General features: G+C 38.1%; 1 long non-coding RNA gene across 1 annotated transcript; it reads left to right on the top strand.

Annotated features, from left to right (window-relative positions):
- Positions 1-5,473: 5,473 nt before the first annotated feature.
- LOC104007887 (uncharacterized) lies at positions 5,474-9,426 on the top strand. The gene is made up of 4 exons (XR_682246.3): positions 5,474-7,160; positions 8,020-8,148; positions 8,938-9,060; positions 9,152-9,426. It is a non-coding gene; the product is annotated as an uncharacterized LOC104007887 (long non-coding RNA).
- Positions 9,427-14,177: the final 4,751 nt, after the last annotated feature.

The raw sequence follows: 14,177 nt of genomic DNA, 5'->3' as shown, positions 1-14,177 counted from the left end.
CAGGAGTCTTTATGGGTCTCATATCTGCCTTGGCAGCCCAGAAATCCCTGAGGCAGGCTCGCTGTATAAGTTAGACTCTGAAAAACCCTCAGGGTTACGAAAAACAACTTGGTCATGTCATTTAGTAAATGTAACACTAAGCAGATGTTTTCCCCATTCACCAATAGATTATCACATTTTTAAATTTCCCATTTCTCTCAAAGAAGGATAGGCCCCATAGAAGAGATAATAAGCTCAGTTTCATACTCCACTAAAATTACAAAAAAAAGAGAGAGAGGGTATGCAGAGCAATAGCTTAATAAAATTAATAAGCACATGACCTTTTCCTGATTTCTGCCCACCCATTCCCTCAATACAGGTAAATGCCAGTGATTTCCTGGTTTTTTTTAGAGATAGGTTTTCACTCTGTCACCCAGGCTGGAGTGCAGTGGCATGACCGTGGCTCACTGCAGCCTCGAACTCTTGGGCTCAAGTCATCCTCGCACCTCAGCCTCCTGAGTAGCTCGGACTACAGGCACATACCACCACACTAGGCTAACTTTTGTATCTATTTGTAGAGATGGGGCCTCACTATGTTGTCCAGGCTGGTCTCAGACTCCTATACTCCAGTGATTCTTATGTCTTGACCCCCCAGCATGCCAGGATTACTGGTGTGAGCCACTACACCCAGCTGCCAGCAACGTTAATGAGCCCTCAATATACCACTAGTCTCCTCTACCTTCAAGTCACCCTGATTTTGGCAGTGGTTCTCAATTATCCAGGGATTGGGGAGAAGGTTAAAAAATTGGCAATGTCTGGAGACATTTTTGGTGGCCACAACTGGATGAGGAATGCTATTGGCATTTAGTGGGTCAAGGCCAGGGATGTTGCAAAAACATCCTCTAAAGCACAGGACTGTCCCAAACAACAAAGACTATTTGGCCCAAAATTTCACTAGTGTCAAAGTTAAGAAACCTTGCTCTAAAGGAAAGAAGCCTGAAAGGTGGTTTCTATGGCCATGTGCTGTCAAGTTTGACTTGAATTACCAAGTTGTTCACCCTCTGCATGCATAAATTTGACTTTGCTCATGAAAGCTTTCATAAAGAATCTCAGCCAGAACAAGCCATTGTTCCTTTCACTGGATTTCATAGAACTTTAAAATGATTAATGTTAGTATTATAATCATTATTATCTCCATTGAATGTCAAATATTTTACATAGTCATTTATTCTAAAACCTTTTTATATGCCTTTAACCTTTTTCTTATGCCTGCTATGTATGAGAAAAAGTACTCAGAGATGGGACTGTAGAGATCCAGATGATGAGTTTCCTGATCTTAAGAAGCTTAAGGCAAATAGATGCTGTATTAGTTTGCTATGGCTGCAGTAACAAATTGCCACAAATTGGGTGGCTCAAACAGAAATTTTTTAGAGACAGTCCTGGAGGCTCTCAGTCCTGAAGGCTGGAAGTTCAAGATCAGGGTTAGTTCCTCCAGAGGGCTGTGAGGGAGAATTGGTTCCAGGACCCCTCCTAGCTTCTGGTGGTTCACTGGCAAGCTTTTGTGTTCCTTGGCTTGTGGAAGCATCATCCCAATCTTTACCTTCCTCTAAGGCCACAGTCATATTGGATTGGGGCCTACCCTAACAACCTCATCTAAACTTAACTAATATCATCTGCAACGGTCCTGTTTCCAAATATGGTCACGTTCTGAGGTGCTAGGGTATAAGAATTCAGCATATGATTTTGGAAGGGGATGCACAATTTATTTACTTATGCTTAATTTTTAATTTTATTTTATTTTTCCATAAGTTATTGGGGTATAGGTGGTATTTGGTTGCATGAGTAAGTTCTTTAGTGGTGATTATGAGATTTGGTGCACCCATCACCCAAGCAGTATACACTGTACCATATTTGTAGTCTTTCATCACTCACCCCCTCTCACTCTTCCCCTCAAGCCCTCAAAGTCCATTGTATCGTTCTTATGCCTTTGCATCCTCATAGCTTAGCTCTCACATATCAATGAGAACATATGATGGTTTGTTTTCCATTCCTGAGTTACTTCAATTAGAATAATAGTCTCTAATCTCATCCAGGTCACTACAAATGCTGTTAATTCATTCCTTTTCATAGATGAGTAATAGTCCATTGTGTATACATATATATCACAGTTTCTTTATCCACTCGTTGATTGAGGGGCCTTTGGGTTGGTTCCACAATTTTGCAATTGTGAATTGTGTTGCTATAAACATGCATGTGCAAGTGTCTTTTTCGACTAATGACTTCTTTTCCTCTAGGTAGATACCCAGTAGTGAGATTGCTGGATCAAATAGTAGTTCTACTTTTAGTTCTTTAAGGACTCTCCATACTGTTTTCCATAGTGGCTGTACTAGTTTACATTCCCATCAGCGGTGTAGAAGTATTCCCTGATCACCGCATCCACGACAACATCTACCGTTTTTTTATTTTTTTATTATGGCCATTCTTGCAGAAGTAAGGTGGTATCGCATTGTGATTTTAATTTGCATTTCCCTGCTCATTGGTGATGCTGAGCATTTTTTCATGTTTCTTGGCCATTTGTATATTTTCTTTTGGGAATTTTTCTATTCATGTCCTTAGCCCACTTTTTGATGTGATTGTTTGTTTTTTTCTTAATGACTTGTTTGAGTTTGTTGTAGATTCTGGATAGTAGTCCTTTGTCAGTGTATAGATTGTGAAGATTTTCTCCCACTCTATGGGTTGTCTGTTTACTCTGCTGACTGTTTCTTTTGCCATGAAACAGCTCTTTAGTTTAATTAGGTCCCAGGTATTTATCTTTGTTTTTATTGCATTTGCTTTTGGGTTGTTGGTCATGAAATCTTTGCCTAAGCCAATGTCCAGAAGGGTTTTTCCAATGCTATCTTCTAGAATTTTTATAGTTTCAGGTCTTAGGTTTAAGCCCTTAATCCATCTTGAGTTGATTTTTGTATAAGGTAAGAGTTGAGGATCAAATTTCATTCTCCTACATGTGTCTAGCCAATTATTCCCAGCACCATGTGTTGAAAAGGATGTCCTTTCCCCACTTTGTGTTTTTGTTTGCTTTGTTGAAGATCAGTTGGCTGTAAGTATTTGGGTTTATTTCTGGGTGCCCTATTCTGTTCCATTACGCCTATTTTATACCAGTACCATGCTGTTTTGGTGACTATTGCCTTATAGTATAGTTTGAAATCAGATAGTGTGATGTCTCCAGATTTATTCTTTTTGCTTAGTCTTGCATTGGCTATGAAGGCTCTTTCTTGGTTCCATATGAGTTTTAGAATTGTTTTTTCTAACTCTGTGAAGAATTATGGTAGTATTTTGATGAGGATTGTGATGAATTTGTAAATTGCTTTTGGGAGTACGGTCATTTTCACAATATTGATTCTACCCATCTATGAGCATGGGATGTGTTTCCATTTGCTTGTGTCATCTATGATTTCTTTCAGCAGTGTTTTGTAATTTTCCTTGTAGAGGTCTTTTGACTCTTTGGTTAGGTATATTCCTAATGTTTTTTTTTTTCTTGTTTTTTTTTTGCAGCAATTGTAAAAGGAGTTGAGTTCTTTATTTGATTCTCCGCTTGGTTGCTGTTGGTGTATAGAAGAGCTACTAAGTTTGTGTAAAATAACCTTGTACCTGGAAATTTTGCTGAATTCTTTTACCAGTTCTAGGAGCTTCCTTAGGGTTTTCAAGGTAAACAATCATATCATCAGCAAATAGGGACAGTTTGACTTCCTCTTTACCAATTCAAATGCCCTTTATTTCTTTATCTTGTCAATTGCTCTGGCTAGGACTTTCAGTACAATGTTGAAGAGGAGTGGTGAGTGTGGGCATGCTTGTCTTGTTCCCGTTCTCAGAGGGAATGCTTTCAACTTTTCCCCATTCAGTAGTATGTTGGCTGTGGGTTTGTCATAGATGGCTTTTATTACATTAAAGTATGTCCTTTGTATGCCGATTTTGCTGAGGGTTTTAATTATGAAGGATGCAGGATTTGGTCGAACACTTTTCTTGTATCTATTGAGATGATCATGTGATTTTTGTTCTTAATCCTGTTTATGTGGTGTCTCACATTTATTGACTTGTGTATGTTAAACCATCCCTGCATCCCTGGTATGAAACCCACTTGTTCTTGGTGGATTATCTTTTTGATATGTTGTTGGATTCTGTTAGCTAGTATTTTGTAAATGATTTTAGCATCTATGTTCATCAAGGATATCAGTCTATAGTTTTCTTTCTTGGTTGTGTCTTTTCCTGGTTTTGGTATTAGGGTGATGCTGCTTCATAGAATGAATTAGGGAGGGTTCCTTCTTTCTCTATCTTGTGAAATAGGGGACACACAATTTAATCCACAACAGATGGGTAAACTGACTATTGTAGTTCTGTAATTATAACACAAAGCAGTAAGTTCTATGAAAGAGGGCAGTACAAACCATGGAGGAGGGGTGCCTAACGCAGACTTATCCCACAGGGTTAGGATTATGAGAGGGGCCTGAATTCTGCTAAGATGTTTGTGTCATTAAATGATAACCAGCCATTGTTCTGGAGGTCACAAGATTTGCAACTTCCCCAGTGACTCCTGTAGATAACATCACTATTGTAGAACCAGAGATTCACTTTTTGAGGTGTCTTTTCAGACTTTTTCATTTCTGAGGACTGGCTAACTCCACCCAAACCCACAACTCATGACTTAACCAGTCCTGTGGCCCAGAGGCTGACTCAGTGAACATTTTCCACACCCCTAAGTTTGCATCCCCAACCAATAATCATTCCCCATTCCCTATCCCCCTGCCCACCAAACTATCCTTGAAAAGTCCTAGCTTCTGAGCCTTTGGGGAGATTGATTTGAGTAATAACTCCATCTCCTATAAGGCCGGCCTCATATCTATTAAACTCTTTCTTTACTGCAATACCACTGAAATTGAACCAATTCAATTCTCAGTGAATTGATTTTGTCTGTGCAGCACACAGGAAGAACCCATCAGATGATTGCAGAAGAAAGAAAAATAAAAATTAAGAAGGATATGATTTGGTGGAACTTCTTCCAGTGGGGCCTGTAATCATAGTATACAACTCTCTGGACACAAAGGTGAACTCCAGTCTCTTGCTTGGAGAAGAACAATTGCCCATCCTTCTTACTCAATGTTTTTCCTAGGTTTGGACACAGAATTCATTCCAGCATAGAGTCCATCCTAAGGCATGATTCAGTGAGCCAATAAAGTTTGCATCTGTGTCTCTGACCCTCACACACACCAAAAGATCCTGACTAATTCTCCTCCCTCCCCACCTGCACAGACACACTCAAATAGGAAATATTCTCCTATTTTATATATTTTAATTTTATGTAATATACATTATTATACATATATAATATGTATAATGTATAAGTATATTATATACTTATATATTATAAAAATATAGTTTACATTTGTAATATATATTTATTTTGTATAATATATATTTTATATTTATACATATATATATATTTTTGAGACAGAGCCCACACTGTTGCCTGGGCTAGAGTGTAGTGGCACGATCTCAGCTCACTGCAACCTCTGCCTCCCAGATTCAAGAGATTCTCCTGCCTCAGTTTCCCAAGCAGCTGGGATTACAGATGCCCGCCACCACGCCCAGCTAATTTTTTGTTTTTTTAGTAGAGACAGGGTTTCACCATGTTGGCCAGGCTGGTCTCAAACTCCTGACCTCATGATTTGCCCGCCTTGGCCTCTTAAAGTGATGGGATTACAGGCGTGAGCCACCGCACCCGGCCTATATATATATGTACAGGCTCCAAAGCTCCCATACTATTTCCTGTTTCCTCTCCCTTGCACTGGTACATGTTTGATATATACAACTTTTCAATGTTTTGGCAGCTTCACCTGTGATTTTTTTTTAATAAAAAAAGAAAGGGCAGGAGGTGACAGTAATCATCACAATTTATTTTTTCTTGTCACATGAAAAGAAACAAATCTTTATGAAATAATTTAATACTTTGAAGGGTGACCCAGAAACACAAGTAATGGCTATCAATGCCTCTTCCAGCCAGTGAAGCTACAAGAACAAGGGTGTCCAATGCTTCTTTTGAAGAAAGCTTTAAATTCATGGCACTATTTTGGAATATGAGAAAAATATTTTAAAATGCATTTCTTGGCCTCTCTTGTTTTGTTTTGTTTCCTTCCTGCTGCTCTTGGGGAGTATTAATAAAAGAGATGGGATAAGTGAAAAACACAAGACAGAGAACTATTTATTTTTTTTCAGTATTTTTTGCCACTGAAATGAAAAGATTATAATAATAATAGTCACCATTTATTAAACTCTGCTAAGCACATCATGGCCTGATTCAATCCTTTTAGCATTATACAAGGAAGTTATTATCTCCCCTTTACAGAGAAGGCTGTGGCTGGGGAGGTAGGGGTTGAGAACTGAATTCTACTCAGTAGATACCAGTAGCCCCCCCACAACCAAAAATGTCTCTGGACATTGCCAAATGTCTCCTGAGGTTGGGGGAGTGAGAATCACTGCCCCACAGTTACATCCTGGCAGAGTTAAGCAATGAAACAAAATCACTGGCCATTAATAATACTATATGATTTTCAATTAAGAGCTTATTTACACACCAAGTACCTTAGAAACCTGATCTCATCCCATCCTCATCAAAACCTTATGGTGTGTACAAGCTGGAATGATGCCTATTTTATAGGTTAGGGCACTGAGGCACAAAGAGTTTAGTGGATGCCTAGCTGCACAGTAGTGACCGATAGAGCAGGCATTTGAAGCCTGCCCTGCCATCTTAGTCAGTGCACCGAGATACGAAGAGCATTTTTAAAGTGTGCTAGGCTCTTTCATTTTCATTACATGTCCACTGATATGGTTTGACTCTGTGTCCCCACTGAAATCTCATGTCGAAATGCAATCCCCACATGTTGGAGGAGGGACCTGGTGGGAAGTGATTGGATCATGGAGGTGGATTTCCCTCCTACTGTTCTCGTGATAGTGAGTGAGTTCTCATGAGATCCAATGGTTTAAAAGTGTGTGGCACTTCCTCCCTTCACTCTCTCTCTCTCTCCCCGGCCACCATGTGAGGATATGCTTGCTTCCCCTTCACCCTTCTGCCATGATTGCAAGTTTCCTGAGGCATCCCCAGCCATGCCTCCTGTACAGCCTGTGGAACTGTGAGTCAAACCTCTTTTCTTCACAAATTACCCAGTCTCAGGTAGTTCTTTATATCAGTGTGAGAACAGACTAATACATCCACAGGCTGACCTAATCTAAAATTAGCAACACAAAGGAATGAATATTTATAATTGTATACAGTGTTATCCTTTGTGAATATTCTATCTTATCCATTCTGGACCTAATTAATCTAGTTTATTTTGGATGATTTGCTTATGGGAGTCTTGCTTTAACCAGGGAAAATATTTATTAATTCTGAAGAATGTAGTAAGTTTCATATCTTGATTTATACTTTGGCAGTTCAACCATGCACTGTGTGGGGGCCAAAAAAATCCCTAAAAATAATCATATGATATTGGCTAAGACCAAATGCAGCCAGTTATTTCTGTTGGTATGTCTTAATGAGGGAAAAAGGCAGAGCTGGATGCCTCTTCTTTCTTAAATTAAAAACAAAACAAAATAAACAAGCAAAAAAAACTTCAAGAGACTTCAAAGGTCAGTAGAAAGTTTTTGTTTAAATTGCCAATTGTATAATTCGAGGAATGCAAGTAAACTGCCCTCAAATAACTTTTCTAGGTATTTTTCAAAAAATTCTAAGGGGAATATTTGCTTTCTAGGCAAGGTTTTTAAATATTTCATTATCTAGGCTTAGATAGCTTGGATAGAATAGTTATTATTTTATATTCAATCTTTTACTTTAGCAGACTATTAGGATATGCTTGTTGTGACTCAGTTTTTTGTATCTACCATCTGTTGGTTTATTACCCAAATCTATAAGTAAACATCAACATAGGAAGCTTTACTGTCACTGAAGCTTTATTAAATCATGAGTTTAATTGTGGATTGTTATCTGTGAAGTCAGGACCTGGGAGAGAAAAAAGCTACCAGCAACATTCAGACTGAGAGAGGCCAAAATACTAATTCATAATTAGCCTGGTACATATGAAGGATCAAAAAGAACAGGACTGTATGTCTAACCTCTGACAGGTATGTATCGGTGTACACAGCCACGCCAGATGATGTCAGGTGGTGTGCTGTGGTCTCAATGACTTGGTTTGAAGGAAGAATCACTTGTAGGTTGGACACTGTTTATATGCCTGGCTCAAGTTTGCCCTTGTAACCATTTAAGTGGAAACAAAGGAGAGCCAGATCTGCTAGTTAGTGTAATAAACCTCCCACAAGAAGAAGGGAGACTGGCCAACTTAAAATGCAAGGCAAGTTATTTTCATGCACTTGTAAATTACATTATGAATAAGTGTTGGGAAACATTGAGCTGATAAAAAATTTACAATTGATATCTTCAATTACTACATGAAGCAAATATGAAGAACCAACCTGAATGTAATCACACTATAGATATTTCACATATTTCCACAACTGTTTCCACTAATTCTGACAGAATGTCCCCCATTCACCACAAATATGTTTGCCCTATATTAAAATAATAAGCTATTTAAATAACAAGCTTTGTGTTCCTGTACGCATAGAAAATGGTTCAATTCTTTCTGGCTCAAATCCTTTATAAGCAATCAAACATCCTACCCCATTGTCAATCTGGCCATTTCCTACTCATCTTTTTAGGTTTATACTTAAATGTCACTTTGATAATGGTTTATTCCCTAACCTCCTAATTGTAATTAAGTCCCCATATACATTCCCTCTTCAAATTTGCACATTTTATTCCAAGCATTTATAGCAATTTATAATTTTATGTGTGTGCTTATTTTTTAATGCCTGTCTTCTCATTTAATATCTTTTCTACCCCTGTATATCCAGGCCCTACCACCATAGTAGAGACTCAGTATGTATACTTAATGAAGGAATAATGAATACATCAGCAAGAGAAATAAGAGTGACCATATGTTCCTTAAGAGAAGCAAAGAGCAGCTCCTGTTCCTGGTAAGCTCTGGCTGTATTTTGTTCCTTTTCCAAAAAGTCTGTGATATTCCTTGTTGTGTATTTATAATAACATTCTTTTTTCTTGAGCCAGCTGGAATGAGTCTCCATTCCTTGCAACAGAAGTGTCCTAAGTTATAGCCAGAGGACGGGGGCACATTGACAAAACATAATAACAAGGTACCATTCCAGCAAGAACATCTGAAGAAAGAAGCAGTGTTGTTTATTTTTCCTTCATCTATTCTGAAACTAAAATCCTTAACCAAATTTATTTCCAAAGTTTAACCCTTTAATAAACTGGCCTCTGACTCCACCTGGTGGAGATACATAAATCTATGAAAATAAACCAATCCAAATGAAGATTTTAAAGTCATCGGCTCTCTTTCATGTCTCAAAGAAAAAACACATATCCCAAAATTCAAATAGATGACCTTCTCGGATGTGTTATAGGCACTCAGAAGCCCCGAAGAAAAAATAGTTTGAGTTGATCATTTGACTGTTGCTCTCAGCCTTCATTTCTGCCTTTCTAGGTTGTGTCAGGCATTTTGACTGTCCAGGGGCCCTGCATATTCTATTTTCCTAGTTACTTGCTAAGGTTTGAATATTTGTCCCCCTCCAAAACTCATGTTGAAATTTAATCCCAAATGTGGCAGTATTGAGAGGTGGGGCTTTTCAGAGGTGATTGGGTCATGAGAGCTCTGTTCTCATGAGTGGATTAATCCATTCATGGATTAATGGAATAATGGACTAATGGATTAATGAGTTATAGGAGTGGGACTGGTGCCTTTATAAGAAGAGGAAGAGAGACCTGAGCTAGCACACTCACCCTCTTCACCACGTGAGGTCCTGTGCCACCATGGGACTCTGCAGAGTCTCATCAGCAAGAAGCCACTTACCAGATGTGGCCCCTTGACCTTGGACTTCTCGGCTTCCATAACTGTAAGAAATAAATTTCTTTGTAACTTGCCCAGTTTCAAGTATTCTGTTATAAGGAACTGAAAATGGACTAAGATACTTGCCTATTGGCTTCTGGTTAGTTTCTACCAATAAGAAGTACTGGTAGAAGTTTGAAAGGTAGGAGTGGAGAGATGGGACCTTTTTGATTTTAGTTTCTATTGGCATTTTCCAGCAGCAAGGAACAACAGGCATTTCATCATCATCTTTTAGCATTTCCAGTACCCACAGCAAGGAGTCCTTTCACCTGCTTAGTAGCAGCCCTTCAGTAATCCTAGCATCTATTTTAGGTGGTGTTTCATTTGTGGTCTCAGGACTGGCCCAGGTAGTTCTCTTCTCCATGATTCTGGACTCTGGTGATTCCATCACCTCCACGTACCCCTTCAGCCAGAAGGACTGTCGCTGTTCCCAGCAGCCATTTATCATAGTTACCTAAGTGTAACCAAATTCCTGTATTATATTCACTTGTTTGAAAAACCTTGAGTGATTTCTGACCCACTTCTGTCTCAAGGCCTGAATATTCTGATTCAGATGAATTTCAGAAAATGGAAAAAAAAATTTAGTGAATAAAAAAGATTAAATAGTTTTTAGAAAACCATGGGAGACAAAAAAGCAACTGGAAGTCACACACACACACACACACACACACACACACACACACACATTCTTCTAACTTTATAAGTTATAATAAATTACGGTAAAAGAGTGACAAGTTTACCTACATGAATATTGAAGCCTTTGTAAAATCTTTAAAGAAAAAAGGGTACCAATACAACAGAAAATTTCAGACTGGAAAAATATTGGTAGTTATCGTCTTAGTTTGAGCATTTATCAATTGCGTTATAGCAAAACCCTCCAAACTGCTCTCTCTGCTTTGATTGTCTTTTCTTTTTCCAAATCTTTTCTGCATATTGTCAAAGTTACATTTCTAAGGAGCAAATTAAATGCTGTCACTATGCTCTTTGAATTATGAGTCAACAAAGAGATTTTTAAAGTTAATTAATTTATAATTATCCACAGAAATACATATTAAAAGGACAGTAAGGTGTCTGCTAACTCTTCACTCTCTTGGATGCAGCTTAATTTCTTCTTCCAGGGACACTTTTCTGACAATCTTCTTCTTATACAATTATAGCATTTTTTTTTTTTTTTTGAGACAGGGTTTCACTCTGTCACACAGGCTGGAGCGCAGTGGCATGATCTTCGCTCACTGCAACCTCCGCTTCCTGGGTTCGAGCAATTCTCATGCCTCAGCCTCCAAAGTAGCTGGGATTACAGGCATGCACCTTCACATTCAGCTCATTTTTTTTTTTCTGTATTTTTAGTAGAGACAGGGTTTCACCATGTTGGCCAGGCTGGTATTGAACTTCTGACCTCAAATGATCCACCCACCTCGGCCTCCCAAAGTGCTGGTATTACAGGCGTGAGCCACTGCGCCTGGCCAGTTATAGCAATTTTAAAAACAATATTCTAATCATGTCCTTTGCAGCAACATGGATGAAGCTGAAGGCCATTATCCTAAGTGAGTTAACACAGGAATAGAAAACCAAATACCGCATGTTCTCACTTATAAGTGGGAGCTAAACAGTAAGTACATATGGACATAGAGATGGGAAGAGTAGACACTGGGGACTACTAGAAAGAGGAGAGAGGGTGGGGGTTAGAGCTGAAAAACTACCTATTTGGTACTATGCTCACTACCTGGATGATGGGATCACTTGAATCCCTAAATCTCACTGTCACACAATATACGCAGGTAACAAAGCTACACATTTACCCCTTGAATCTAAAATAAAAGTTGAAATTATAAAATAAAAAGTTTTTTAAAAATAAAGGAAATTATGGCAAATCCTTTAGAAATAAAACAATATTCTAAATAAACAAAATAGAGAATAAAAAATAGAGAAAATTAATGAAAACAAAAATGGATTCATTGATAATATTTTTAAATGACAAATCTTTAACTAGATTGATAAAAAGAGAGAAAAGTCTCAAATAACTAAAATCAGAAGTGTGACATTACTACCTATTTACAAAAATAAAAGGATTATAAGAGCGGAACAATTGTACTCCAGCAAATTGAACAACATAGACAAAATGGACACATTTCTAGAAACACACAATCTGCCAAGACCAAATCAGTAAGAAATATAAATTTTGAATAGAATTGTAACTAGTAACTGAATCAGTAGTCAAAAACCCCCAAGATGAAAGCCCAGAACTTGATGGCTTCACTGGTGAATTCTATCAGACATTTAAAGAAAAATTAACACCAATCCTCCTCAAACTCTTTCAAAAAAAATTAAGAGGAAGAAACATTTTTAAATCATTCTGTAAAGGCAACATTACCCAATACCAAAATCAGACAAAAACACTACAAGAAAAAAAAAAAAAAAAGCAGACCAGTATCACTGATGAATATTGATGCAAAAATCTTGAACAAAATACTAGCAAACTAACTCCAACAGCATGTTAAATGCATCATATACCATGGCAAGTGGAATTTATTAATGAAATGCAAGGATGGGTCAACGTATAAAAATCAATTAATGCAAGACACCACATTAACAGAATGAAGGAGAAAAAAAACATGATTTTCTTAATTGGTGCAGAAAAAGCATCTGACAAAATTAAATTTCTTTTCATTATAAAAGTACTAAACAAATTAGGAATAAAAGGAAACTACCTCAACATAATAAAGGCCATATATGAAAAATCCACAGCTAACATCATACTCAATGATAACAAACTGAAAGTCTTTCTCTATGCTCAGGAACAAGGCAAAAATGCCTCCTGCTTTTGACACAGTAGTAGAAGTTCTAGCCAAAGCAATCTGGGGAGAGAAAAGAAAAAAAGGAAAGGAAAGGAAAAGGAAAAGGGAAAGGAAAAGGAAAGGGGAAGGGGAAGAGTATAGGGAAGGGGAAGGGGGGAGAAAGGATTAGTCTGTTCTCACAGTGCTATGAAGAACTACCTGAGACTGGGTAATTTACAAAAAAAAAAAAAATGTTTAACTCACAGTTCCACAGGCTGTACAGGAAGCAAGGTTGGGAGGCCTCAGAAAGCCTACAATCATGGCAGAAGGCTGAAGGGGAAGCAAGACCTTCACATAGTAGAGCAGGAGAGAGTATGAAGGGTGAAGTGCTACACATTTTTTTTTTTTTTGAGACAGAGTCTTGCCCTGTTGCCCAGGCTGGAGTGCAGTGGCAAGATCTCGGCTCACTGCAAGCTCCGCCTCCTGGGTTCAAGCCATTCTCCTGCCTCAGCCTCCAGAGTAGCTAGGACTACAGGCCCGCCACCTCGTCCAGCTAATTTTTTGTATTTTTAGTAGAGATGGGGTTTCACCATGTTAGCCTGGATGGTCTCAATCTCCTGACCTCGTGATCCGCCCACTTCGGCCTCCCAAAGTGCTGGGATTACAGGCGTGAGCCACCACGCCCAGCCGCTACACACTTTTAAACAACTATATGTCATGATAAATCACTTAATATATCATAAGAATAGCAAGGGGAAAATCCACCCCCATGATCCAATCACCTCCCACCAGGCCTCTCCTCCAACACTGAGAATCATAATTCAACAAGAGATTTGGGTGGGGACACAGAGCCAACTTTCTTCCTATCAAAGGAAGAGGAAGAAATAAAAGGCATCAAAATTGGAAAGGAAGAAGTGAAATTATCTCTGTTCAGAGTACTTGATCTTGTGTGTAGAAAACCTGAAGATTCCACCAAAAAAAACCCCATTAGAATTAATTAATAAATTCAGCAAAGTTGCAGCATGCAAAATCAACATGCAAATATCAGTTGTATTTCTATACACTAACAATTAATAATCCAAAAAGAAAATTAAGAAAACAATTCCATTTACCATAGCATCAAAAAGAATAAAATAGTTAGAAACTAATTTAATCAAGGAGGGAAAAAATATGCCCTGAAAACTACACAATATTGCCAAAAGAAACTAAATAAGGAGCAAATAAATAGAAATATGTCCCATGTTCATGGATCTGAACACTTAATATTGTTAAGATATTAATACTACCAAAATCAATTTACAGATTTAATGCAATCCCTATCAAAATCCCAATGACGATTTTTGCAGAAATAGAAGAATCAATCCTAAAACTTATATGGGATCTAAAGGGACCCCAGAAAAGCCAAAACAGTCCT

The sequence above is a fragment of the Pan troglodytes genome, chromosome 11 (assembly GCF_028858775.2).
Source record: "Pan troglodytes isolate AG18354 chromosome 11, NHGRI_mPanTro3-v2.0_pri, whole genome shotgun sequence".
Taxonomy (NCBI): domain Eukaryota; kingdom Metazoa; phylum Chordata; class Mammalia; order Primates; family Hominidae; genus Pan; species Pan troglodytes.
Note: the sequence above shows the minus strand (reverse complement) of the source record. Positions and strands in the feature narration are given on the sequence as shown.